This window comes from Dendrobates tinctorius, unplaced genomic scaffold (genome assembly GCF_039654945.1).
Source record: "Dendrobates tinctorius isolate UK_male_01 unplaced genomic scaffold, ASM3965494v1 ptg000345l, whole genome shotgun sequence".
Lineage (NCBI taxonomy): Eukaryota > Metazoa > Chordata > Amphibia > Anura > Dendrobatidae > Dendrobates > Dendrobates tinctorius.
In genome coordinates this window covers 127,525-141,354 of record NW_027362011.1, presented here as the reverse complement: position 1 = coordinate 141,354, position 13,830 = coordinate 127,525, and the positions used below count along the sequence as shown (strand labels likewise).

At 47.6% G+C, this 13,830-nt stretch overlaps 1 long non-coding RNA gene across 1 annotated transcript in view; it reads right to left on the bottom strand.

The window, feature by feature from the left end:
* LOC141074969 (uncharacterized) overlaps window positions 1-13,345 on the bottom strand; it is a 36,234-nt gene extending 22,889 nt beyond the window's left edge. The window contains exon 1 of the long non-coding RNA XR_012227247.1: window positions 13,222-13,345. This is a non-coding gene — a long non-coding RNA (uncharacterized lncRNA). The remainder of the gene's footprint in view (window positions 1-13,221) is intronic.
* Between the last annotated feature and the right edge of the window lie 485 nt (window positions 13,346-13,830).

Here is a 13,830-nt window from a genome sequence, read left to right as displayed (position 1 = left end):
CATAGCGCTCAGATAATAGTGGGCCTCACACAATCCAAAAGTGTCCATCCAGTGTCCAAAAGTGTGTGCAGAGATTCAAAATCTCCCTTATCCTCTAGTCACTTTTGTCACAGCTGTGCCATCGAGCCTGTCACATAGCGCTCAGATATTCATTGGGCCTCACACAATCCAAAAGTGTCCAGTGTCCAAAAGTGTGTGCAGAGATTCAAAATCTCCCTTATCCTCTAGTCACTTTTGTCACAGCTGTGCCATCGAGCCTGTCACATAGCGCTCAGATATTCATTGGGCCTCACACAATCCAAAAGTGTCCAGTGTCCAAAAGTGTGTGCAGAGATTCAAAATCTCCCTTATCCTCTAGTCACTTTGGTCACAGCTGTGCCATCGAGCCTGTCACATAGCGCTCAGATATCAGTGGGCCTCACACAATCCAAAAGTGTCCATCCAGTGTCCAAAAGTGTGTGCAGAGATTCAAAATCTCCCTTATCCTCTAGTCACTTTGGTCACAGCTGTGCCATCGAGCCTGTCACATAGCGCTCAGATATCAGTGGGCCTCACACAATCCAAAAGTGTCCATCCAGTGTCCAAAAGTGTGTGCAGAGATTCAAAATCTCCCTTATCCTCTAGTCACTTTGGTCACAGCTGTGCCATCGAGCCTGTCACATAGCGCTCAGATATCAGTGGGCCTCACACAATCCAAAAGTGTCCAGTGTCCAAAAGTGTGTGCAGAGATTCAAAATCTCCCTTATCCTCTAGTCACTTTGGTCACAGCTGTGCCATCGAGCCTGTCACATAGCGCTCAGATATCAGTGGGCCTCACACAATCCAAAAGTGTCCATCCAGTGTCCAAAAGTGTGTGCAGAGATTCAAAATCTCCCTTATCCTCTAGTCACTTTGGTCACAGCTGTGCCATCGAGCCTGTCACATAGCGCTCAGATATCAGTGGGCCTCACACAATCCAAAAGTGTCCATCCAGTGTCCAAAAGTGTGTGCAGAGATTCAAAATCTCCCTTATCCTCTAGTCACTTTGGTCACAGCTGTGCCATCGAGCCTGTCACATAGCGCTCAGATATCAGTGGGCCTCACACAATCCAAAAGTGTCCAGTGTCCACAAGTGTCTGCAGAAATTCAAAATCTCCCCTGTCCTATAGACACCTTGTACCTTGTTTTACATTACTATATAGTTTTTTGGATTTTGTCTACATTTCTACCAAAAATGAGGAAGGCTGGTGGAAGAGGCCGTGGAATTGGGCGGGGGTTGGCAGCTGGTAATGATGGTGTTGGTGGTGGATCTGATGGTAGTGGCAAGAGCAAAATAGGACCGAATGCAGGAGGTGCTGTCCCTGCGTCATCGTCTGGCTACATAAGGCCTCGAACGCTTAATTTTCTAGGAGTTGGCAAACCGCTTTTAAAGCCAGAGCATCAGGAAAAAGTTTTGTCTTACATTGCTGACTCAGCCTCCAGCTCTATCGCCTCCTCTTCTTCAGTTGTAAAAAGTAAAAGCACTGAGTCGTCATTGGAGGCTCATGTTCATGAACCACACCTTTCCTTGTGTCCTTCACCCCAACCAAGATTGAAGGATGACGCAGGCCATACTACTGATTACTCCATGGAGCTGTTTTCACATACCATGCCTGGATTATCAAGTGAAATGGTGAATTACCCAGGCCAAGATTAATCTGACATGGAGTGCACTGATGCACAGCCGCTGATGGATGATTCTGCTGGTACATTCACTCAGAGCACTACATTGTCCTCGCAGTGTACAGAGCCAGATTCTGACCCTGATGAGACTCAGGTGCCCCTTCCCGCACACTATACCACCATACACGGTGACACAGAGGAAGGTGCACATGACATAGAAGAGGAGGTGATGGATGACCCAGTTGTTGACCCAGATTGGCATCCATTGGGGGAAGAGGGTGCTGCTTCCAATAGCTCAGATGAGGAGCATCCACAGTAGACATCGACATCGCAACAGCTGTTATCTGGCAGGCCCGGAGCACTCCAAAGACAGGTTCCAAACATCAAAAGAGTTGCTGGACAGCTTGTCCAGAGGGTCAAAAGATCACAGCGTGCTAGGCCGCAAAATGTCTGCCAAAGTAGGAAGAGTGCAGTGTGGCACTTTTTTGAACAAAATCCTCATGATCAGGCCAAGGTTATCTGTAAGAAGTGCGCAAAGACCTTTAGCCGAGGGAAAAATCTGAAAAATTTGAATACCAGTTGCATGCTTAGACATTTAACCAGCATGCACTTGCAAGCGTGGACACAACACCAAACCTCAAGTGCCACATGTGCAACTGATCACAACGAAGGTAGTCAGCAACGCTACATTGTTTCCCCCACTGTAAGCCCACCGGTTAGCACAGCAGCAAATGTTGAGGTGTCGTTGCAAGACCACAGCAGTCAGGGAATCCCACTGTTATATCAACGAAAGACTGATTCTAGGCCATCAGAAAGAACACCAACTCCATCACCATCATCAACCCTCTCTCAGTCCGCCCTGTCCACCCCTACTTCCACCATATGCAGCTCTCAAGTCCAGCTCACCCTCCCAGACACTATGAGTAGGTCAAGAAAGTACTCAGTCTCTCATCCCCGTACACTGGGTTTGAACGCCCACATTGCCAAACTAATCTCGTTTGAGATGATGCCCTTTCGGTTGGTGGAAAGCACAGCTTTCCGCGAACTCATGGCCTATGCAGTACCACGCTATGACCTACCCAGTCACCACTTCTTCTCTCGCAAAGCCATCCCAGCCCTCCACCATCATGTGAAAGACCGCATTGTCCATGCACTCAAGCAGTCAGTGAGCGGAAAGGTGCACCTCACAACTGATGCATGGTCCAGTCGGCATGGCCAGGGCCGTTACGTGTCCATCACTGCGCACTGGGTTAATGTGGTGGATGCAGGGTCCACAGGGGACAGCGGTGGTGGGACAGTGCTGCCTAGCCCACGGTATAGGAAACAGTTGGCTGTAGGCGTTCGACCCTCCTCCTCCTCCTCCAGAAGCGAAAGCTCGTCCACAGAGCGCAGTCGTACGAGCACTCCATCTGCAGCTGCCACTGTTGCACACGATGTGTCCCCCTATCGAGCAGCTAGTGGAAAGCGTCAGCAGGCTGTGTTGCAGATGATGTGTTTGGGCAACAGACACACCGCCGAGGTGCTGTCCGAGTACTTGAAGCGACAAACTGAGTCATGGCTGGGCAGTGTACATCTTGAGGCAGGCAAGGTAGTTAGTGATAACGGCCGTAATTTTGTGGCAGCCATAGCCCTTTCAAAACTCAGCCACATACCTTGCTTGGCTCACACCTTGAACCTGGTGGTGCAGTGCTTCCTCAAAAATTATCCGGAGTTAACAGCCCTGCTCCAGAAGGTGCGAAGACTGTGCGCGCACATCCGCCGGTCGCCTGTACACTCCGTTCGTATGCAGAAGCTGCAGCGATTGCTCCACCTTCCCAACCACCGCCTCATTATCGACATTGCAACAAGGTGGAACTCCACCCTGCACATGGTGGAGCGGCTGTGCGAGCAGAGGCAGGCCATAATGCATTTGTGGGAGGATACACGGCCAGGCACTTTGAGAGCAGACATGGAGTTGACAGGTGTGCAGTGGTCGAAGCTGAAAGACCTTTGTAAAGTCCTTCAGTGTTTTGAGGAATGCACACGGCTGGTAAGCGCAGACGACGCCATCCTAAGCATGAGCATCCCACTTATGCGTCTGCTCATGCAAACTTTGACGCACCTTAAGGAGCAGGCGTCTGCAGCCAATGTTGATGAGGAGGAAGAGGAGGAGGGAATCCTTGATGACATTCAGCCATTGTCTGCTCAGGGACCTCTCCTGGACGAGGTGGAGGAAGAAGAGGAGGAGGAGGATGATGATGGGTATGATTACTTAGGGGAGGAGGATGCATCTCGTGGGGCAAGTGAAAATGTTGGCGTGGCAAGGTCTGGTACAGGGTTTGTGCGTGACTGGAGGGATGTGGATTTGCCCGAAAGTGCTCCTCCACCCAGCACTCGCAGTGCACCATTGACACCGGGAACATTGGCCCACATGTCAGATTATGCCTTGCGGATCCTAAAAAGGGACCCCCGCATTGCCAAAATGATGAACGATGACGACTACTGGTTGGCCAGCATCCTGGATCCACGCTATAAAGGCAAATTACAAAATATCATGCCACAGGAGAACCTTGACCTAATATTGGCTAATAAACAAGCAACTCTGGTAAATCGGTTGCTTGAGGCATTCCCAGCACACAGCAGCGGTGATGGTTCTCACACGAGCCGTACGGGCCGGGGGCAGCTTGGCAGAGGTGTTCGTGGTGCACACAGCAGAAGTGACGTTGGAGACAGGGGTTTCATGACAATGTTGTGGACTGATTTTTCAAGTTCCGCTCACACAACTGGTAATACTGCATCGATGGAAAGTGACAGGAGACAGCAGTTGTCAACTATGGTTACAAACTACTTTTCCTCCCATATCGATGTTCTCCCACACAGGTCATTCCCCTTTGACTATTGGGCCGCTAAACTGGACACCTGGCCTGAATTGGCCCAATATGCCTTACAGGAGCTCGCTTGCCCAGCTGCAAGTGTGCTATCGGAAAGAGTCTTCAGTGCAGCTGGATCAATCCTGACAGAAAAAAGGACCCGTCTGTCAACCCAAAATGTGGATGATCTAACCTTCATTAAAATGAACCACGCATGGGTTTCCAAGGATTTTGTCCCACCTTCCCCTGATGACACATAGGGTGACAGAAAAATGGCTTGCTTTGGTCCACCTCTTCCTAGTACTTCACCTATTTCGCCTTTTGCATCAGCTGAATGTCCAACATCAACATATGCCACTTTCTAAAACTCCCTAACTGTGCTGCCTCCCCCCCCATGGCCGGGGTCGCCACCTAGCGCACGACACCGTGCGAGTGCCGTTGCCCTGGACAGGTGGGTAGGCCGACTCTTGGGCGCGGGCACTGGCACAGGGTCCCTCATAGTGCAATCAAGTGTCTCTGACGGTGGTGGTGCACACCCGCCGTCAGACACACTGCTGTACTATGAGGGGCCCAGTGCCAGTACCGACGCCCACGAGTGGGCCCCCCTTGCTTGGGCAGGGCCCCAGCATTTGCAATCTTTACCTCTCCCTGCTCCTCCGCTGTGTAATCTGGGCCGTCAAATCCATACTGTGCCTGACACCGTCTGAGCCTGCCTCCTGATGTATAGACATATATTTTGAATGTGTACGCTATCCATACATGTTATCCGGGGATACGGTACCCTTTCTAACCTTTGTGCAATCACGTGCAATCCATACTGGGCCTAACACCGTCTGAGCCTGTCTCCTGAGACATATATTTTGAATGTGTACGCTATCCATACATGTTATCTGGGGATACGGTACCCTTTCTAACCTTTGTGCAATCACGTGCAATCCATACTGGGCCTAACACCGTCTGAGCCTGCCTCCTGAGACATATATTTTGAATGTGTACGCTATCCATACATGTTATCCGGGGATACGGTACCCTTTCTCACCTTTGTGCAATCACGTGCAATCCATACTGGGCCTAACACCGTCTGAGCCTGCCTCCTGATGTATAGACATATATTTTGAATGTGTACGCTATCCATACATGTTATCCGGGGATACGGTACCCTTTCTAACCTTTGTGCAATCACGTGCAATCCATACTGGGCCTAACACCGTCTGAGCCTGCCTCCTGAGACATATATTTTGAATGTGTACGCTATCCATACATGTTATCCAGGGATACGGTACCCTTTCTAACCTTTGTGCAATCACGTGCAATCCATACTGGGCCTACCACCGTCTGAGCCTGCCTCCTGATGTATAGACATATATTTTGAATGTGTACGCTATCCATACATGTTATCTGGGGATGCGGTACCCTTTCTAACCTTTGTGCAATCACGTGCAATCCATACTGGGCCTAACACCGTCTGAGCCTGCCTCCTGAGACATATATTTTGAATGTGTACGCTATCCATACATGTTATCCGTGGAAACGGTACAATTTCTTACCTTTGTGCAATCACGTGCAATCCATACTGGGCCTAACACCGTCTGAGCCTGCCTCCTGAGACATATATTTTGAATGTGTATGCTATCCATACATGTTATCCGGGGATACGGTACCCTTTCTCACCTTTGTGCAATCACGTGCAATCCATACTGGGCCTAACACCGTCTGAGCCTGCCTCCTGATGTATAGACATATATTTTGAATGTGTACGCTATCCATACATGTTATCTGGGGATACGGTACCCTTTCTAACCTTTGTGCAATCACGTGCAATCCATACTGGGCCTAACACCGTCTGAGCCTGCCTCCTGAGACATATATTTTGAATGTGTACGCTATCCATACATGTTATCTGGGGATACGGTACCCTTTCTAACCTTTGTGCAATCACGTGCAATCCATACTGGGCCTAACACCGTCTGAGCCTGCCTCCTGAGACATATATTTTGAATGTGTACGCTATCCATACATGTTATCCGGGGATACGGTACCCTTTCTAACCTTTGTGCAATGACGTGCAATCCATACTGGGCCTAACACCGTCTGAGCCTGCCTCCTGAGACATATATTTTGAATGTGTACGCTATCCATACATGTTATCTGGGGATACGGTACCCTTTCTAACCTTTGTGCAATCACGTGCAATCCATACTGGGCCTAACATCGTCTGAGCCTGCCTCCTGAGACATATATTTTGAATGTGTACGCTATCCATACATGTTATCCGGGGATACGGTACCCTTTCTAACCTTTGTGCAATCACGTGCAATCCATACTGGGCCTAACACCGTCTGAGCCTGCCTCCTGAGACATATATTTTGAATGTGTACGCTATCCATACATGTTATCCGGGGAAACGGTACCCTTTCTAACCTTTGTGCAATCACGTGCAATCCATACTGGGCCTAACACCGTCTGAGCCTGCCTCCTGAGACATATATTTTGAATGTGTACGCTATCCATACATGTTATCCGGGGAAACGGTACCCTTTCTAACCTTTGTGCAATCACGTGCAATCCATACTGGGCCTGACACCGTCTGAGCCTGCCTCCTGATGTATAGACATATATTTTGAATGTGTACGCTATCCATACATGTTATCCGGGGATACGGTACCCTTTCTCACCTTTGTGCAATCACGTGCAATCCATACTGGGCCTAACACCGTCTGAGCCTGCCTCCTGATGTATAGACATATATTTTGAATGTGTACGCTATCCATACATGTTATCCGGGGATACGGTACAATTTCTAACCTTTGTGCAATCACGTGCAATCCATACTGGGCCTAACACCGTCTGAGCCTGCCTCCTGAGACATATATTTTGAATGTGTACGCTATCCATACATGTTATCCAGGGATACGGTACCCTTTCTAACCTTTGTGCAATGACGTGCAATCCATACTGGGCCTAACACCGTCTGAGCCTGCCTCCTGAGACATATATTTTGAATGTGTACGCTATCCATACATGTTATCTGGGGATACGGTACCCTTTCTAACCTTTGTGCAATCACGTGCAATCCATACTGGGCCTAACATCGTCTGAGCCTGCCTCCTGAGACATATATTTTGAATGTGTACGCTATCCATACATGTTATCCGGGGATACGGTACCCTTTCTAACCTTTGTGCAATCACGTGCAATCCATACTGGGCCTAACACCGTCTGAGCCTGCCTCCTGAGACATATATTTTGAATGTGTACGCTATCCATACATGTTATCCGGGGAAACGGTACCCTTTCTAACCTTTGTGCAATCACGTGCAATCCATACTGGGCCTAACACCGTCTGAGCCTGCCTCCTGAGACATATATTTTGAATGTGTACGCTATCCATACATGTTATCCGGGGAAACGGTACCCTTTCTAACCTTTGTGCAATCACGTGCAATCCATACTGGGCCTGACACCGTCTGAGCCTGCCTCCTGATGTATAGACATATATTTTGAATGTGTACGCTATCCATACATGTTATCCGGGGATACGGTACCCTTTCTCACCTTTGTGCAATCACGTGCAATCCATACTGGGCCTAACACCGTCTGAGCCTGCCTCCTGAGACATATATTTTGAATGTGTACGCTATCCATACATGTTATCCAGGGATACGGTACCCTTTCTAACCTTTGTGCAATCACGTGCAATCCATACTGGGCCTAACACCGTCTGAGCCTGCCTCCTGAGACATATATTTTGAATGTGTACGCTATCCATACATGTTATCCAGGGATACGGTACCCTTTCTAACCTTTGTGCAATGACGTGCAATCCATACTGGGCCTAACACCGTCTGAGCCTGCCTCCTGAGACATATATTTTGAATGTGTACGCTATCCATACATGTTATCCAGGGATACGGTACCCTTTCTAACCTTTGTGCAATGACGTGCAATCCATACTGGGCCTAACACCGTCTGAGCCTGTCTCCTGAGACATATATTTTGAATGTGTACGCTATCCATACATGTTATCCGGGGAAACGGTACCCTTTCTAACCTTTGTGCAATCACGTGCAATCCATACTGGGCCTAACACCGTCTGAGCCTGCCTCCTGAGACATATATTTTGAATGTGTACGCTATCCATACATGTTATCCGGGGAAACGGTACCCTTTCTAACCTTTGTGCAATCACGTGCAATCCATACTGGGCCTGACACCGTCTGAGCCTGCCTCCTGATGTATAGACATATATTTTGAATGTGTACGCTATCCATACATGTTATCCGGGGATACGGTACCCTTTCTCACCTTTGTGCAATCACGTGCAATCCATACTGGGCCTAACACCGTCTGAGCCTGCCTCCTGATGTATAGACATATATTTTGAATGTGTACGCTATCCATACATGTTATCCGGGGATACGGTACAATTTCTAACCTTTGTGCAATCACGTGCAATCCATACTGGGCCTAACACCGTCTGAGCCTGCCTCCTGAGACATATATTTTGAATGTGTACGCTATCCATACATGTTATCCAGGGATACGGTACCCTTTCTAACCTTTGTGCAATGACGTGCAATCCATACTGGGCCTAACACCGTCTGAGCCTGCCTCCTGAGACATATATTTTGAATGTGTACGCTATCCATACATGTTATCTGGGGATACGGTACCCTTTCTAACCTTTGTGCAATCACGTGCAATCCATACTGGGCCTAACATCGTCTGGGCCTTTCTCCTGAGACATATATTTTGAATGTGTACGCTATCCATACATGTTATCCGGGGATACGGTACCCTTTCTCACCTTTGTGCAATCACGTGCAATCCATACTGGGCCTAACACCGTCTGAGCCTGCCTCCTGATGTATAGACATATATTTTGAATGTGTACGCTATCCATACATGTTATCCGGGGATACGGTACAATTTCTAACCTTTGTGCAATCACGTGCAATCCATACTGGGCCTAACACCGTCTGAGCCTGCCTCCTGAGACATATATTTTGAATGTGTACGCTATCCATACATGTTATCCAGGGATACGGTACCATTTCTAACCTTTGTGCAATGACGTGCAATCCATACTGGGCCTAACACCGTCTGAGCCTGCCTCCTGAGACATATATTTTGAATGTGTACGCTATCCATACATGTTATCCAGGGATACGGTACCATTTCTAACCTTTGTGCAATGACGTGCAATCCATACTGGGCCTAACACCGTCTGAGCCTGCCTCCTGAGACATATATTTTGAATGTGTACGCTATCCATACATGTTATCCAGGGATACGGTACCCTTTCTAACCTTTGTGCAATGACGTGCAATCCATACTGGGCCTAACACCGTCTGAGCCTGTCTCCTGAGACATATATTTTGAATGTGTACGCTATCCATACATGTTATCCGGGGAAACGGTACCCTTTCTAACCTTTGTGCAATCACGTGCAATCCATACTGGGCCTAACACCGTCTGAGCCTGCCTCCTGAGACATATATTTTGAATGTGTACGCTATCCATACATGTTATCCGGGGATACGGTACCCTTTCTAACCTTTGTGCAATCACGTGCAATCCATACTGGGCCTGACACCGTCTGAGCCTGCCTCCTGAGACATATATTTTGAATGTGTACGCTATCCATACATGTTATCCGGGGATACGGTACCCTTTCTAACCTTTGTGCAATCACGTGCAATCCATACTGGGCCTGACACCGTCTGAGCCTGCCTCCTGAGACATATATTTTGAATGTGTACGCTATCCATACATGTTATCCGGGGATACGGTACCCTTTCTAACCTTTGTGCAATCACGTGCAATCCATACTGGGAATGGCACCGTCTGAGCCTGCCTCCTGAGACATATATTTTGAATGTGTACGCTATCCATACATGTTATCTGGGGATACGGTACCCTTTCTAACCTTTGTGCAATCACGTTCAATCCATACTGGGCCTAACACTGTCTGAGCCTGCCTCCTGATGTATAGACATATATTTTGAATGTGTACGCTATCCATACATGTTATCTGGGGATACGGTACCCTTTCTAACCTTTGTGCAATCACGTGCAAGCCATACTGGGCCTAACACCGTCTGAGCCTGCCTCCTGATGTATAGACATATATTTTGAATGTGTACGCTATCCATACATGTTATCTGGGGATACGGTACCCTTTCTAACCTTTGTGCAATCACGTGCAATCCATACTGGGCCTAACACCGTCTGAGCCTGCCTCCTGATGTATAGACATATATTTTGAATGTGTACGCTATCCATACATGTTATCTGGGGATACAGTACCCTTTCTAACCTTTGTGCAATCACGTGTAATCCATACTGGGCCTAACACCGTCTGAGCCTGCCTCCTGAAACATATATTTTGAATGTGTACGCTATCCATACATGTTATCCGGGGAAACGGTACCCTTTCTAACCTTTGTGCAATCACGTGCAATCCATACTGGGCCTAACACCGTCTGAGCCTGCCTCCTGATGTATAGACATATATTTTGAATGTGTACGCTATCCATACATGTTATCCGGGGAAACGGTACCCTTTCTAACCTTTGTGCAATCACATGCAATCCATACTGGGCCTAACACCGTCTGAGCCTGCCTCCTGAGACATATATTTTGAATGTGTACACTATCCATACATGTTATCTGGGGATACGGTACCCTTTCTAACCTTTGTGCAATCACGTGCAATCCATACTGGGCCTAACACCGTCTGAGCCTGTCTCCTGAGACATATATTTTGAATGTGTACGCTATCCATACATGTTATCTGGGGATACGGTACCCTTTCTAACCTTTGTGCAATCACGTGCAATCCATACTGGGCCTAACACCGTCTGAGCCTGCCTCCTGATGTATAGACATATATTTTGAATGTGTACGCTATCCATACATGTTATCCGGGGAAACGGTACCCTTTCTAACCTTTGTGCAATCACGTGCAATCCATACTGGGCCTAACACCGTCTGAGCCTGCCTCCTGAGACATATATTTTGAATGTGTACACTATCCATACATGTTATCTGGGGATACGGTACCCTTTCTAACCTTTGTGCTATCACGTGCAATCCATACTGGGCCTAACACCGTCTGAGCCTGCCTCCTGAGACATATATTTTGAATGTGTACGCTATCCATACATGTTATCCGGGGATACGGTACCCTTTCTAACCTTTGTGCAATCACGTGCAATCCATACTGGGCCTAACACCGTCTGAGCCTGCCTCCTGAGACATATATTTTGAATGTGTACGCTATCCATACATGTTATCTTGGGATACGGTACCCTTTCTAACCTTTGTGCAATCACGTGCAATCCATACTGGGCCTGACACCGTCTGAGCCTGCCTCCTGAGACATATATTTTGAATGTGTACGCTATCCATACATGTTATCTGGGGATACGGTACCCTTTCTAACCTTTGTGCAATCACGTGCAATCCATACTGGGCCTAACACCGTCTGAGAATGATAGATGGGGCCCACCATACACTGGAACATTCCAAAGGTGGACATCAGACACTGGAGCAGCATTTACAGGGCCCATTATACACTAGAGCAGTAGAAATGGGGCCCATTATGTTTGGAGCATTATTTGGGCCCATAAGACAGTGGAGCTTCATCCATGGGGACCAACATATACTGTAGCATTATGTGGAGCTCATCATATACTGTTTCAAACATTATATGGGACCAATGATTCTGTATGGAGAAATAGATGGGCCTCGTCATGAGATGTAAAAAGTGAGGTATTTTTCATTGTACTATACCGCTATTTCTCTGCCGTATCGGAGCATGATGAGTTGTGGTATGTGTTAAAGGGGCGCTCTTTCGCCCAGGGCACATGAAAACCTGGAGCCAGCCCTCCCCCCCCACAGTCTGTAGCCAAATAACCCCCATTTTTCAGTGCGTAACTTGTATTATGAAGTTAATTAAGGTTGACAAGCTTAAGTAAGAAGAATTGATGCTTTTGGCATTCAAATGGGCACTGTAGGTGTGTTTCCTGTCCTCCTCTCACTGCCGACTTTTATTCCCCATTGACTTACATTGGGTTTCGTGTTTCGGGACGACCCCGACTTTTCCCTATAATCGGATGATCTTGCTCGACCCGACTTTTGGAAAAGTCGGGTTTCATGAAACGAAACGCGACCCTAAAAAACCAAAAGTCGCTCAACTCTAGTGTTGAGTTAGACCAGAGGATAAAGCCAATACAGATACAGTATGCATCTAACGACACCCAGACAGGTCAGAAAGCTACCACAGCCAAAAATCACCGCAGACAGATTGAATGTTATAATTGCTGTAAGATGGGCCACATTAGCCGACAGTGCAGATCACCCAGGAAAGAGAATCAGGCCAGGACGGACGTCCCGACCCAAGACCCACAATAGGAAATAGGCAACCCCGTAGACATCTACCCCCTTAGGACATCATCATGTGCAAAAACAGGTCCACAAGGGGTAATCTCAGTATCTCTCCCAGATGGTAAGAAAATCCCATTCCTGGTGGATACGGGGGCAGCCAAAACTGTAATTCGCCAGGAACATGTTAAACCATCTGACTTATCCAATGAAACCATTTACACTCAAGGGTTTGAGGGACTGATACAGGAATGTAAAATGACAAAACCATTGCCCCTTCGACTGGCTGACCACACATGCCTGACTAAGCTGCTAGTTAGTGACAAAACACCTGTAAACTTACTCGGTTCTGATGTGCTGCAAGCGATTCACGCCCACATTGTGTACGGATCCAACGGAGCTGTGAAGTTAACGGCAGGAGTTTCCAAAAGCGCTCTGTGCAAAGTTCTAGCCTGCATGTATTTCTCTGACTCCCCCGCCCTCTCAGAAGAGAATAAGGAACTAGCGCAGATCCCAGACTCGCTCTGGTCAAAGTCTAAAACTGATATCGGGCACATGCCAGTCTCTCCTGCAATGATTAACCTCAAACCAGGAGAGAAACTACCGCAATTAAAGCAGGATCCACTAAGTGTCGCTCAAGAGGAGGCGATAAGCAAAAATATTGCAGATCTAATTGCTTCTGGGGCTCTAAGGCTAGTTTCACACTTGCTTTTTTTTGCAGCGCGTTTTTCCCGCAAAAAAACACATTGAAAAAACGCATACATAAGCATACAACTGCTGCGTTTTTTTCAAGCATTTTTATGAGCATGCATGAAAAAAACGCAGCGTTTTTATGCGTTTGTATGCGTTTTTAGTGCGTTTTTACCGCGTTTGCATTTTTTTCCAACATTTTTAGGTGGACCCTCACACTACCCAAACCATGACTTTACTAACCCTAACCCTGACCCTAACC